The 14,850-nt window shown below is 52.1% G+C and overlaps 1 pseudogene; it reads right to left on the reverse strand.

Annotated features, from left to right (window-relative positions):
• Positions 1 to 1,550: 1,550 nt before the first annotated feature.
• LOC133362063 (protein Wnt-5b-like) lies at positions 1,551 to 11,101 on the reverse strand (annotated as a pseudogene).
• Between the last annotated feature and the right edge of the window lie 3,749 nt (positions 11,102 to 14,850).

Here is a 14,850-nt window from a genome sequence, read left to right on the forward strand (position 1 = left end):
TTAGACTGATGGCCTTAATCTAAGTTGTCTTGTGGTTGTTGTTGTTGTTTGTTTGTTTGTTGTAGTACAGAGTTAGACTGATGGGCTTGATCTAAGTTGTCTTGTGGTTGTTGTTGTTTGTTGTAGTACAGAGTTAGACTGATGGCCTTGATCTAAGTTGTCTTGTGGTTGTTGTTGTTGGTTGTTTGACTTGCATCCCACTGGGATTTTTGCAGACAGCGTTGGTGTACGGTGCTTTTTCTGCAATATGTTGCTGTCTTTTCTTGGATTTTCTGTTTGCACTTAGTCACATATTCACTTGAAGATGTTTTTTGTTCATTTTTATTTTTTTGTTTGTTGCGGTTGCACCCGATTCAAGAGCCGAATGGCTCACAGGGCTACACCTAGTACTTGAACTTGAATGCGTCATTCATTCTGTCACGGATTAATTCCATCCTGCTACAGCCCAACCCAAACCGCGGCACCGGTGCAGTTGACCGCCGTCGTTACCCGAGTGACGTCAACTTTGAATCCATCGCGATATCAAAACGATGAGATAGAAACCTGAGGATTTTGTTTGACGGAACATGCAAAACACTTTTAATTCACAGCTACGAAAACTCTTGGCCGATACAGAACGGGAATGGAGGCAGGTACTAGCATCGTTGTCTGCCTCACGTCACATCAAGATGTCATGTATATCAACATGTAACATATAGAGAGCAGTGTAGTGTATATAGTGTATAGTAGTGTAGTGTATAGTAGTGTAGTGTAGAGTAGTGTAGAGTAGTGTATAGTGTAGTGTATAGTAGTGTAGTGTATAGTAGTGTAGTGTATAATGTAGTGTAGTGTATAGTAGTGTAGTGTATAGTGTAGTGTATAGTGTAGTGTATAGTGTAGTGTATAGTAGTGTATAGTGTAGTGTATAGTAGTGTAGTGTATAGTAGTGTAGTGTATAGTATGTTGTTGTATAGTAGTGTAGTGTTAGAGTGTATAGTGTAGTGTATAGTGTAGTGTATAGTAGTGTAGTGTATAGTGTAGTGTATATGTAGTGTATAGTGTAGTGCATAGTGTAGTGTATAGTGTAGTGTGTAGTGTAGTGTGTGTGTAGTGTATAGTGTAGTGTAAGTAGTGTGTAGTGTAGTGTATAGTGTAGTGTATAGTGTAGTGTATAGTGTAGTGTATAGTGCAGTGTTAGTGTAGTGTATAGTAGTGTTAGTGTAGTGTATAGTGTAGTGTATAGTGCAGTGTATGTGTAGTGTATAGTAGTGTATAGTGTAGTGTATAGTGCAGTGTAGAGTGTAGGTTAGTAGTCTGTAAGTGTATAGTGTAGTGTATAGTGTAGTGTATAGTGTAGTGTATAGTGTAGTGTATAGTGCAGTGTATAGTGTAGTGTATAGTAGTGTATTGTGTGTATAGTAGGTATAGTGTAGTGTAGTGTATAGTGTAGTGTATAGTGTAGTGTATAGTGTAGTGTATAGTGTAGTGTATAGTGTAGTGTATAGTGTAGTGCTGGATGCCGTGGTGCTGGCACCCTCACAACTTTGAATGGATCACCGAACCCGGCAGGACTCGGCTGAACCCCGACTGGAGTCGATCTCCAGCCGAGGCCACCCCGGCAGCTTGCGGCTGCAGTCTACTTGTCTACTTGCAAGAGAGTTGGTCAACGGTCTGCGGGCACCGCTCGCACTTGACGGAGCAGCACCACCGGAACTTGCATCTGCACCGCTTCTCCACCGTCACTGGGAGGGGAACACAGCAGAGGCGAGAGTGCAAAACGTCGGACATTGTCGTTTTGCCCACGAGGTTTTTATCGCGATTCTGCAATCGCCGTCGCGAGGTGACAAAAGTCTCCGTGCACTTCTCTCCGTAGACGTTGGCAACTTCCGTAGATATCCCTTAGAGCGACCTAAGATTCACAGAAAGCAGTTCTAAAGAAATGCATTTTTTATTTCATTGCGTGGTGTACTGTATAGTGTAGTGTATAGTATAGTGTATAGTGTAGTGTAGTGTATAGTGTAGTGTAGTGTATAGTGTAGTGTATAGTAGTGTATAGTGTAGTGTATAGTGTAGTGTAGTAGTGTATAGTGTAGTGTATAGTATAGTGTATAGTGTAGTGTATAGTGTAGTGTAGTGTATAGCGTAGTGTATAGTGTAGTGTATAGTGTAGTGTATAGTGTAGTGTAGTGTATAGTGTAGTGTATAGTGTAGTGTATAGTGTAGTGTATAGTGTAGTGTATAGTAGTGTAGTGTATAGTGTACTGTATAGCATAGTAGTGTAACGGAGCGAAGAATAGTATCCTTGGGGTCTTTCGCTAAAGCCACGTAGATGGCCTAAAAAAATAATAAAAGTAACAAAAAACTACGACGTTTCGATCGCAACACAAGCGACCGTTTGGTTTATTTTAGTGATTTTTTTTCACCTATCTACGTGACTTTACCGAAAGACCCAAAGAATATTAAATCCTGCTGTCACGAAAGCTTTAAGTCAAGAGTGATAGTGTATAGTAGTACAGGGACAGTGTGGAAAGAGAGGGTGTCTGTCGTTATCCGAGCACAAGTAGTGCACGCTTGTCCTAGTTAAGTAGTGTAGGATATGAGACATTGCACTGACCCTGACGATGCCTGCTGCTGCTGTATATTTGGAGTCTGCGTCTCTCTCTCTCTCATCATCATCACGGTGGCTAGGAGATGTTAACTCCCTCGCTTGTTGTGCAGGAGGTCGTGGGTTCGATCCCAACTCTGACAATGCCCGCTGATGCTGCATTTGCGTGTCTCTCTCTGCCCGTAGGTCACGTGGATTTGTCTCCGGGTCCTCCGCTTCTCCCTCCACGTTGAAAATCAGGCGATTTAAGAGTATTTGGACGCTGTGCGTTTCTACGCGACGAGCCACTTGGTCGACCTATCGTCTGTGGCTGGATCTACGCAGCTCGGCGGAACTTGCCTGGTCAAACATAAAATAGTTTCGTAGCTTCTTAATGAATAAATTTCGATTTAAAGCTTTCGTGACTGCAGGGATTCATCTTCTTGGTTCTTTTGGTAAAGTCACGTAGAAGGGAAGTAATAAAATAATAAAAATAAAACATAATAAAATTATTCTCACGACGTTTCGGCCACAACGCAAGCAGCCGTCCTCAGGTGAAAAACACATCTGTCGAGGCGACAGCGTCTGTGTGCTGCTTCATTCAGACGCTGTCGCCTCGACGGACCTGGTCTTCACCTGAGGACGGCTGCTTGCGTTGTGGCCGAAACGTCGTGAGAATAATTTTATTATGTTTTATTTTTATTATTTATTACTTCCCTTCTACGTGACTTTACCGAAAGAACCAAGAAGCTTCTTAACGAATAGTTTGAGTTTATTTTCGGGTCGCGGCGACGGTGGGGGGGGGGGAGGTCACACCTCGGACGGTGTTGTACCCTCTGCCGCAACACATGATCGAGCAATCCCCGGTGCCGTTGGAGCGCAAGTCGCACCGCCGCCCCACCGTGCCGGGAACGCCGCGGGCATCGTCGCGCTCGCAGTAGTCGGGGCTGCCGTGCACGTGCACCAGCTCGCTCGGAGTGGGCGCCACGAACGCCTCGTCCACCGGCTCCAGGTGCAGGCGCGGCCAGCGGGCCGCTTTGCCGCTTTCGCGGCCACCGGTAACGGCACCGGCACCGCCGCCGCCGCCGCCCCCGGAACGAGCAATCCAGTTGTGGGTCACCAGCCGCACGGCGGAACTTGCGTCGTACTTTTCCTGCAGCCGCCATCGTCACCGTCGTCGTCAGGGGGTGAGGAGGAGGAAGAGGATCCGCCGTGTTTTATTTAGCTGTGGTGGTGGTGGTGGAGGTTGTGGTGGTGGAGGTGGTGGTAGAGGTGGTGGTGGTGGTGGTGCTGGTGGTGGTGGTGGTGATGGGGGTGGTGGTGGTGGTGATGGTGGTGGTGATGGAGGTGGTGATGGTGGTGGTGGAGGTGGTGGTGATGGTGATGGTGGTGGTGGTGGAGGTGGTGGTGGTGGTGGAGGTGGAGGTGGTGGTGGTGGAGGTGGTGGTGGTGGTGGAGGTGGTGAAGGTTGAGTGAATGCGGGCAGCACCCTGAGCTGCTAGGGACCTCCCCCCCCCCCCCCCCACGTCTGTAACCCTCCCATTGATTCAGCCTCATCACTCGCACCTCACACTCACCCCACACTCAGCTCACACATCACACTCACCCCACCCACCCGCACTCACCCCACACACACATCACACTCACCCCACCCACCTCACACTCACCCCACACACACATCACACTCACCCCACCCACCTCACACTCACCCCACACACACATCACACTCACCCCACCCACCTCACACTCACCCCACACACACATCACACTCACCCCACCCACCTCACACTCACCCACACCTCACACGCACCCCACCCACCTCACACTCACCCACACCTCACACTCACCCCACCCAAACTCACCCCACCCACACTCACCCCACCCACCTCACACTCACCCACACCTCACACTCACCCCACCCACACTCACCCCACCTCACACTCACCCCACCTCACACTCACCCCACCCACACTCACACTCACCCCACACTCACCCCACCCACACTCACCCCACCTCACACTCACCCCACCCACACTCACCCCACCCACACATCACACTCACTCCACCCACACTCACCCCACACTCACCCACCTCACCCCACCCACACTCACCCCACACTCACCCACCTCACCCCACCCACACTCACCCCACACTCACCCACCTCACCCCACCCACACTCACCCCACACTCACCCACCTCACCCCACCCACACTCACCCCACCTCACACTCACCCCACCAACACTCACCCCACCCACACATCACACTCACCCCACCCACACTCACCCCACACTCACCCACCTCACCCCACCCACACTCACCCCACACTCACCCACCTCACCCCACCACACTCACCCCACCTCACCCACCTCACCCCACCCACACTCACCCACCTCACCCCACCCACACTCACCCCACACTCGCCCACACTCACCCCACCCACACTCACCCCACCCACCTCACCCCACCCACACTCACCCCACACTCACCCACCTCACCCCCACCCACACTCACCTCCCCTCCACTCACCCCACCCACCTCACCCCACACTCACCCCACACCCACCCACACTCACCCCACGCACACTCACCTCCACTCACCCCACCCACCTCACCCCACCCACACTCACCCCACACTCACCCACCTCACCCCACCCACACTCACCCCACCCACACATCACACTCACCCCACCCACACTCACCCCACCCACACTCACCCCACCCACACATCACACTCACCCCACCCACACTCACCCCACCCACACATCACACTCACCCCACCCACACTCACCCCACCCACACATCACACTCACCCCACCCACACTCACCCCACCCACACATCACACTCACCCCACCCACACTCACCCCACCCACACTCACCCACCCACACTCACCCCACCCACACTCACCCACCCACCCCACCCACATCACAGTCACCCCACCCACACTCACCCCACCCACCTCACCCCACCCACACTCACCCCACACTCACCCACCCCACCCACACTCACCCACCCACACTCACCCCACACTCACCCACCTCACCCCACCCACACTCACCCACCCACACTCACCCCACACTCACCCCACCTCCACTCACCCACCTCACCCCACCCACCCCCACCCCTCCTCAGGGTGCAGTCCCATGCAGTCGTGAGCTCACCTTGAGAAAGTTTCCAACTTTGCGAAAGTCTGCGAGCTGTGGCCAGCAGATCTTGAGCGTGCAGGCGCCAGTCAACCCGTGGCACTTTCACTGCGTGTACGCCAGATTGTACACAGCCTGTAGCACCACCACCACCATCATCATCGTCACCACCACAATCATCACTACCAAACGCCATTCGCCAATAAGTGGCGGTGATGTCACCACGGCGCCTGTGCCAAGCCATGTGCACATTAAGCCCACGTGAAGTGTCGAATGCCCGTTGGCAGGAGGTCATGGGACAGACCCAGGTGTCATGGGTCGACTGACGGAGATGACTGGCCAATGTACCACTGCCCAAGTATGGGAAACTCTCCACTCTCTCCACAACTACCCTATCACCAATTGGGAGTTGTGGGGGTGGAGTGTCCAATGGTACAAACTACCCAGGCAGGTGCTTAGTTTTGGTGGGGCTGATGGTAAGGCCCCACCTCTTAGTGGCACGCTCCAGTCTCAGCAGCAGCGTCTCCATCTCCTCCTCCGAGTGAGCAGCAATCACCAGATCATCGGCATACATAACGTGGTTGAGCAATAGGGAGCCATCCCTTGACCGCACCCGGGCGTCGATCACCCTCCCACTCTACCCGATGGAAATTCTCCCGTTACAGCCATGGAAGGCTTCACGAACTACATGGTCAAAAATAATTTTTTAAGTTATGTGGGAGCCAGAGAACATCGCCACGCAGCTTTTCCCAGGCCCGCTCACCATCATGAGTCAAGGACACTGAAAGCACAAATAAAAACCCACAACCCAGACCTACTGATGGTATCATAGGCCTTGACCAGGTCAATAAAGCAGAGATGTAGGTCTTGTTGGAATTCCCTACACCTCTGCTGTAGCAGACGGGGCCACCCTGGCCTAAAACCACATTGGGTCTGCGCAAGCCTCTCCTCAGCGTGCCCAACAGGGCGATTTTTAAATCCTTTATATTAAGTTCGCTTGCATGCTTGCTTGCTTGCTTACGACCGTGCAAATCTTTCGGTCGTTTTTTAACCCACTTCCCGTGATCCAATCGAGCTGACATTTTGCACACAGACTCGTTGTGCGAGACAATTAATGTTCGTGAATTTTTTTTTCCAAAATTTTACACTGTTTAGGGAAAACAAATTAAATATTTAATTACCAATTGCTTAATACTGGCAGACAATCATCTGACCCATAGGTGGCAGCCATCTCAAGCCAGAGGACGAGAGGACTCTAGCCGCCACACATATAAAGGATTTATAGTGAAAAACGTTGTTTTTACGGGTTAATTTTTAAATTTTCGTCTACACATCTACCCATTTGCCGACTCACCAGCCGGCCGGCCTTGTTATTGTGCAAATTCATCTGGACGAGCTCCAGCCGAGACTCCCCTCCTCCTCCATGCCGCCTGCGATCGTGCTCGCTCTCGTCCACAAACTTCCTGGCGAACCGGTATCCGTATTTGACGTCGTCCCCGCAGCCCGGCTGGGCGCCACGCGGCAGACTTGCCGCGGCCGCATCGACGCAGTCGCAGCTGCCCGGCAGCGCCCCCTGGCGGCAGGCGCGCGCCACCGCGTGGACAACTCCGGCGGCGATCAGGGCGGAGACGAAGGCGGCCTCGCGCGAGCCTGGAGCCCCCCCCACACCGACCACCCCGAAGAGCCCAATCAGCCCCGCCGACAAAACAATTTGATCGACTGTCTATTTTCTAGTGTAGACCGTTGCCGAAATAGAAACGTCACGTCATTAGAACCGCCACTCCCGCCGACGCATCCCATAGGTTAAGGATTTGGCACGAAAAACAGAACGTGGCGAATTCGTTACGAGTGCGACGACAGGGCGCCACCTGTGGGCCAGGACGGGTAATCACGAGTATGGGCGCGTAATATAATAACCAACCACGGGTTCAAGGTAACAGGCGGGGTCAGTAGGGAAGCTCCGGGAACTTGCTAGAAGGTTCTAGAAGGGGGCATGGCCGGAGTCGGGGCCTAGCCACGCCGGGAAGTGTGTGGTAGGGGGGACGTAACCGAAGGTTCGGAGCTGTCGCGGGATCCTGGCCGATCCTCTGCACAGCTCCAATCGTCATCGTCGTCGTCGTCATCGCTACGTGTAGCTAGACGCCGACGATGGGGCTGTCTAGAAAGGTCGGCTGTGTGTAGCCACGTAGAAACGTGTCTATATATATCGCCCAGTGTTTGTGCCCAAGTGTGAGAAATGAATAAGAAGCACTCTGCACGTTTTTGTCTCATTGCACTAGTACAGCACTGACCGGTTGCTGTGTGTTGAAGAGTAAACTCACTGCAACATTTACAATTCGAGTATTGTGATGTTTCGCTGGGAAAACAACAACCACAACAACCACCACAACAACAACAACAACAACTAGCGTCATCAGGTGACAGCAGAGGTCGCAACCGGGTACCCGATATCCGTTTGTGACCTCTGGGCGACAGCCAGCATTGTGGAGACATTCTACTTCAGTCTGAAACAAGGGGATTGGCCACGTTCTGCTTACACGACACTAGACCTCGCTAAGTGGCCGTGTCGGATGGTGGCGAGTAAAGCGAGGCAGCCCTCCGATTGGTGGAAACCCACCACCAGCGCCGTCGTTGCCCACGACTACCACCATCACTGACATCAGCTGCCCCGCCCATGCTATTTTAAACCTTTATGTTGCCGGCAGAGGCTCCGACGCTCGCTCCGACCCGGCCTGACGATCCCCTTACCAGATTGAGCCACGGGGCCCAGAGTGTCCTCGGCGCCGGGCGTGGTGCAGTTCCACCGCCAGGCCTGCAGCTGGTGCCGACACTCATCGAGCGCCAGCTGGACGCCATTGGCCACCTCCTCTGCGTGGTTCGAGTGCCGCCGGCACAGGCTGCGCTGTCCGGGGGAGAGACCCGGCGCCGCGGTGCACAGCAGCGGAGAGTCGGAGCGGTCGAAGAGCGGGGTCCACAGGGGCAGCAACCTGCAAGGGACGGGGGGGTGGGGGGGAGTCACGGTGGCCAGGGGATGTTGACTACCTCGCCTGGTATGCAGGTCAAAATACCAAAATACGTGATCTAATCCCATCTGTGAAGGAGGTCATTCTTGACATGCAATGCCCTGCGGTAGCAGTTACATTGGGGAAACAAAACGTCATGTCTCGGACCGTGTTCGCGAACACAAGGCAGATCTGAAACACGGCAGAACCAATACCTCTGCCGTAGCTGACCATTGCTATAACGCCGTGGGCTCGCGTGATATTGTTTTTTCCGAGACCAAGCTACTCTGCAAACCTTCGGGCTACTATGAAAGGTTTGTGCATGAAGCCATCCAGATATATAAACATAGACAAAACTTAAACCGAGAAGATGGATACAAATTGAACAATCATTGCAAGGATGTTATCAACCAGGTAATGCCTTCACTTGTTGTTGTTTCCATCGTACCTGCCGGTTTACTGCCAGCCCCGCCCACACCCCCCCCCCCCCACAGCCTCACGTCCTCTTTCCCTAGCACTCACGCGCCCCCCCCCCTCACCCTACCACCCCCCCTATCTCTCTCCCCCCTTTCCTCCTCCCCCCTCTCTTACCTATGTAATAAAAGTCGTTGAGGCGACTTCTAGAATCCGTCTTTTATTCAACTTGCATTACAGCTTCCCTTCACACTGCTGACAGGCAGCGTGAGAGGGACAGACAGAGAGACGCACTGCCACGTGGCAGCCTGGACCACGTGGCAGCCTGGACCACGTGGCAGCCTGGACCACGTGGCAACCCGGAGCCCCGCTCCCGCGTGGCCCCCTTCCTCCGTTCGTTCCCGTTCTGACCACGTGCCGTTCCTCTCCCCCCCTATTTAATACTCGGGTCACGTGGTACGTTTCCACCAATCCTGGTTAGCCTCCGTGGAATATTCCAGGCTCCCTCGTAGGCTCCCGGGACCACGCCCCTGACTCGTCTCCCCATTGGCTGTGGCCAAAGCCAGCAGGGCCAATCATCTACTTGCAGCTGTCACCTTTCCATCACGTCAGGGCCACGCCCCTGACTCGTCTCCCCATTGGCTGAGGCCAAAGCCAGCAGAACCAATCATCTACTTGCAGCTGTCACCTTTCCATCACGTCAGGGCCATGGCCCCAGGCTTCCCCCCATTGGCTGTAAACCAGGACCGGCAGAGCCAATCACCGTGACGAGTTGTGATACGTCAGTGAGCCGGATACATCCTCACATTACACTACTATATAACCTCTTGCCACGGCAGCTCTCCCGCCGACTTCAGCATTGTCTCGCTCTGGTTGTCACCCCCCCCCCCGACGAAGTTCGCTTGTGTTGCGATCGAAACGTCGTGATTTGTTTCAGTTTATTTTATTTCTACCTACGCGACTTTACCGAAAGAACCAAAGAACATTTATATATTTACGCGATCTAACACCAAAAACGTCTCTATTGTGGATGACATTGGTCGCGAAAGCCCTGCCGCTACTAGGTGTTGAACGACTGTACGGGGTGTGTAAAATACAAGACGGTCAGGAGGCCGCTCAGAAACCAATGAACTTAGAAACTTGCGCTCATCGCAGCCGTGAGGAGGAAGACAGCGGCCAGCGGTTACCACCAGGAAGCGGCCGAGACTGCCCACAGCTGTGCGAAGACGAAGCCTCGACAGGCGCAGAGACCCGGCCAGGAACAGCTCCTCCTCATCCTCATGGCCATCGGCGCTGTGCAGAAGTGAACCGGTGGAAACGATGTTAACTCCCTCGCCTGGTATGCAGGTCGTGGGTTTGATCCCGACCCTGATGATACCTGCTGCCATATATTTGGAGTTTGCGTCTCTCTCTCTCATCGTCACGGTGGCTATGAGATGTTGACTACCTCGCCTGGTATGCAGGAGGTCGTGGGTTTGATCCCGACCCTGACGATGCCTGCTGCTGCTGTATATTTCTAGTTTTCAAGTCTCACGCTCATCATCGTCACGGTGGCTGGGAGATGTTGACTCCCTCGCTTTGTACACGGGATCGAGCCCACGACCACTTGTCCACCAGGCGAGGGAGTGAACATCTCCTAGCAGAGGTGTGGACTCGAGTCATGTGACTTGGACTCGAGTCAGACTCGAGTCATGAATTTGATGACTTCAGACTCGACTTGGACTTGCATAACAATGACTTTGTCCCACCTCTGTCTCCTAGCCACCGTGATCGTGATGAACTCCGACTGGGGTTGTCACTCTGGTGAGCTCTGTAGCCGACCGGCATCATCACCACGACACGCATTGAATGTGACCAGTCAGGTAGAGACAGCTCCCTCCTGCAGGGGGAAAAAATCTATTTATAAACTTGTTAAAACTTAAAAACACAACATATACAAATGAAAATAAAACGTTGATAATTACCTCGCTAATTAAAAATAAAACCCCAACGAGCGCTGTGAAAATTAAAACTTACGCACGCGCGCGCGCCAAGATTCGATTCTTTAAATCGTGAGAAGGAATCGAAGGTCGTAGATTCCTTTAGAATCGGCCTATTCCCGTTGAATCGATACCACAAACGCTCATCAGATATCGATTCTCGCCATTTCCTGTATGCGGGTGACGTCACACACCTCGTGGTCACCCCCCAAAATACAAAGTTTAATTTTAAACGTTTGACTTTGTGTACAGTATGGGAGCTAGACACGTGGCAACTTCAAAGTTTGTAGCCGAGTTTATTATTTATTTTATCTCCCCTCCCCAGCCGCGCATTTGGGTGACATGACAGGTATGTGACGTCACAGCTCACTTGCTGTGCAAAAAATCGATGCATTATTGCGCGCCCCTCTTTTTCCCCCAAAAAAACAAAAGTGTATTTTTATAAAGTGTGCATGGTGTACAGTCTGCAAAGTACCCGCATGGCAAATTTCCAGTGTGTTGCATTTCGGGAAGTACGCTAAACATTTTGAACAGACACACACACACACGACTTTGCCTTTTATACAGCATGTAATGGTATATATATATTCTTGGTTCTTTCGGTAAAGTCAAGTAGAAGGGAAATAATAAAATAATATTTATGATAAAGTCACGTAGAAAGGAAATAATAAAATAATATAAATGATTAAGTCACGTAGAAGGGAAATAATAAAATAATATTTATAATAAAGTCGCATAGAAGGGAAATAATAAAATAAAAAAGTATAAAGTCTAGTAGAAGGGAAATAATAAAATAATATAAATAATAAAGACGCATAGAAGGGAAATAATAAAATAATATAAATAATAAAGGCACGTAGAAGGGAAATAATATATATAAACAAAATATAATATAAATATAAAACAATAAAACATTTCCCTGCAGTCACGAAAGCTTTAAATCAAAACAGCATGTAATGGTGTTATGTAAGGAATGCACACCCCGGCTAGCAGCCACCACTTACCTGCAGGGGGCTGTGGGGCGTCTTAATCCCCCGCACCCCTCCCAACGGGTGTCCTGGGATCCCACGGGACCCCGCCCCTCGGGTGGGAGACGTATGAAAGGCAGCAGGAGCCAAGGGAGTGAGTTGTGGCCACGAGTTGAGGCCAGAAGAGCCAGTGGAAGACTGAGGGCCGGCTAGCGAGACCCTGGGACTCTTACCTTGTGTAACAACACTCGGGAGGCGGCTATGGGAATCGGTCCTTTTATTTACTTTGCTCAGTTCACAAGCACTCCCCGTTGCTGGCAGGCAACCACCAAAACGAAGCACCTGCCAGGGTATTTTGTACCATCGGATACTCCACCCCCACAACTCACAATCGGTGATGGGGCAGTTGTGGAGAGACTGGAGAGTTTCTCATGACCGGCTCCGGTTTAGCAGCAGAGGTCTCACTCCGAATCAGTCGAGCGGCAATATCTTTTCATCGGTTGCGTAACGCTGTGTGGAAGCTACCTGGTCTGTCGCTCCGCACGAAGCTTCAGGTCTTCTCGGCCACAGTCATTCCATCCCTTCTCTACGCTTGCAAAACGTGGACACCCCTAATGGAGCATCTTCGCCAGTTGGAAACATTTAGGCTGGCCTGCCTACGATCCATCCTGGGTTTAAGCAGGCTGGATTGTGTGAGGAGCTCACAAATCCTTGAAAGATCTGGGCAAAGTCCCATCGGTGAGCTCCTCAGGGAGGCAAGGCTGCGTTGGCTGGGTCATGTAGCCCGCATGCCCAGCCACCGCATGCCTAAACAGCTTTTGTTCGGCCGGATCGAGGGGGCTAAACGGGCGCGGCACGGGTTAGAGAAGAGATGGAGTGATGTGGTACAGGAGGACGTGGAGCTGAGTGGACTTGCCGATGACCGGTATCAGTGGTGTCAAGATCGGCCTCAGTAGAGGAGGCTCGTGAAGGACGCTACTGGGCAGTTGGAGGCAGTCGCCCTCCAACAACAACGGAGGGTGGAGGAGCGACGCTCACAACAACGAGCGGAGTGCCGGGTGGCTAAAGCACAGCAAGTTGGTACAGTAGGGGGCACAGGTGGTGCATCAGCCAGTCCTCTTCGTCATCTCGGTCAGTCGACCCGTGGCACCTGCTGGGTCTGCCCCGTGACCTCCTGCCAGCGGGCGTTCGACACTTCACGTGGCCTCAAGGTGCACATGGCCTGGCACAAGCGTCATGTGTCTGTGTGTGTGTCTGTGTGTGTCTCTGTGTGTGTCTGTGTTTGTGTGTGTCTGTGTGTGTGTGTGTCTCTGTGTGTCTGTGTGATGATGGTGGTGGTGATGGTGATCGTGGTGGTGGTAGTGATGGTGGTGGTTGTGATGGTGGTGATGATGGTTATGGTAGTGGTGGTGGTAGCGATGGTGGTAGTGATGGTGGTAGTGATGGTGGTGATCGTGGTGGTGGTAGTGATGGTGGTGGTTGTGATGGTAGTGATGATGGTGATGGTGGTGGTAATGATGGTGGTAGTGATGGTTGTGGTGGTAGTGATGGTGATGGTGGTGATGGTGGTAGTATTGGTAGTGATGGTGATGATGGTGGTGATGATGATGGTGATGATGGTGGTGATGGTGATGGTGGTGGTGATGGTGGTGATGGTGGTGGTGGTGATGGTGGTGATTATGGTGATGGTAGTGGTGGTGGTAGTAGTGATGGTGGTGATGGTGGTGGTAGTGATGGTGGTAGTGATGGTGGTGGTGGTGGTAGTGATGGTGGTGATGGTGGTGGTAGTGGTGATGGTGGTGATGGTGGTGATGGTGATGATGGTGATGATGGTGGTGGTGGTGATGGTGGTGATGGTGGTGATGGTGATGATGATGGTGGTGATGATGATGATGGTGGTGATGATGGTGGTGGTGATGGTGGTGGTGGTGGTGATGGTGGTGATGGTGATGGTGGTGATAATGGTGGTGATGATGATGATGGTGGTGATGATGATGGTGGTGATGATGGTGGTGGTGATGGTGGTGATGGTGATCGTGGTGGTGGTAGTGATGGTGGTGGTTGTGATGGTGGTGATGATGATGAAGGTAGTGGTGGTGGTAGTGATGGTGGTGATCGTGGTGGTGGTAGTGATGGTGGTGGTTGTGATGGTAGTGATGATGGTGATGGTGGTGATGGTGGTGATGATGGTGGTGGTGGTGGTAATGATGGTGGTAGTGATGGTTGTGGTGGTAGTGATGGTGATGGTGGTGATGGTGGTGATGGTGGTAGTGATGGTAGTGATGGTGATGATGGTGGTGATGATGATGGTGATGATGGTGGTGATGGTGGTGGTGGTGGTGATGGTGGTGGTGGTGGTGATGGTGGTGGTGGTGGTGATGGTGGTGATGATGGTGATGGTAGTGGTGGTGGTGGTAGTGATGGTGGTAGTGATGGTGGTGGTAGTGATGGTGGTGATGGTGGTGGTCATGGTGGTAGTGATGGTAGTGATGGTGATGATGGTGGTGATGGTAGTGTTGGTGATGGTTGAGATGGTGATGGTGGTGATGATTGTGGTGATGGTGGTGGTGATGGTGGTGGTGATGGTGGTGATGGTGGTGGTGATGGTGGTGATGGTGGTGGTGATGATGATGGTGGTGATGGTGGTGATGGTGCTGGTGGTGATGATGGTGGTGATGGTGGTGATGATTGTGGTGATGGTGATGATGGTGGTGGTGATGGTGGTGATGGTGGTGATGGTGATGATCGTGGTGGTGATGATGGTGATGGTGGTGGTGATGGT

The sequence above is a fragment of the Lethenteron reissneri genome, unplaced genomic scaffold (assembly GCF_015708825.2).
Source record: "Lethenteron reissneri isolate LAM-NWPU_2019-01 unplaced genomic scaffold, ASM1570882v1 scaffold_1354, whole genome shotgun sequence".
Lineage (NCBI taxonomy): Eukaryota > Metazoa > Chordata > Hyperoartia > Petromyzontiformes > Petromyzontidae > Lethenteron > Lethenteron reissneri.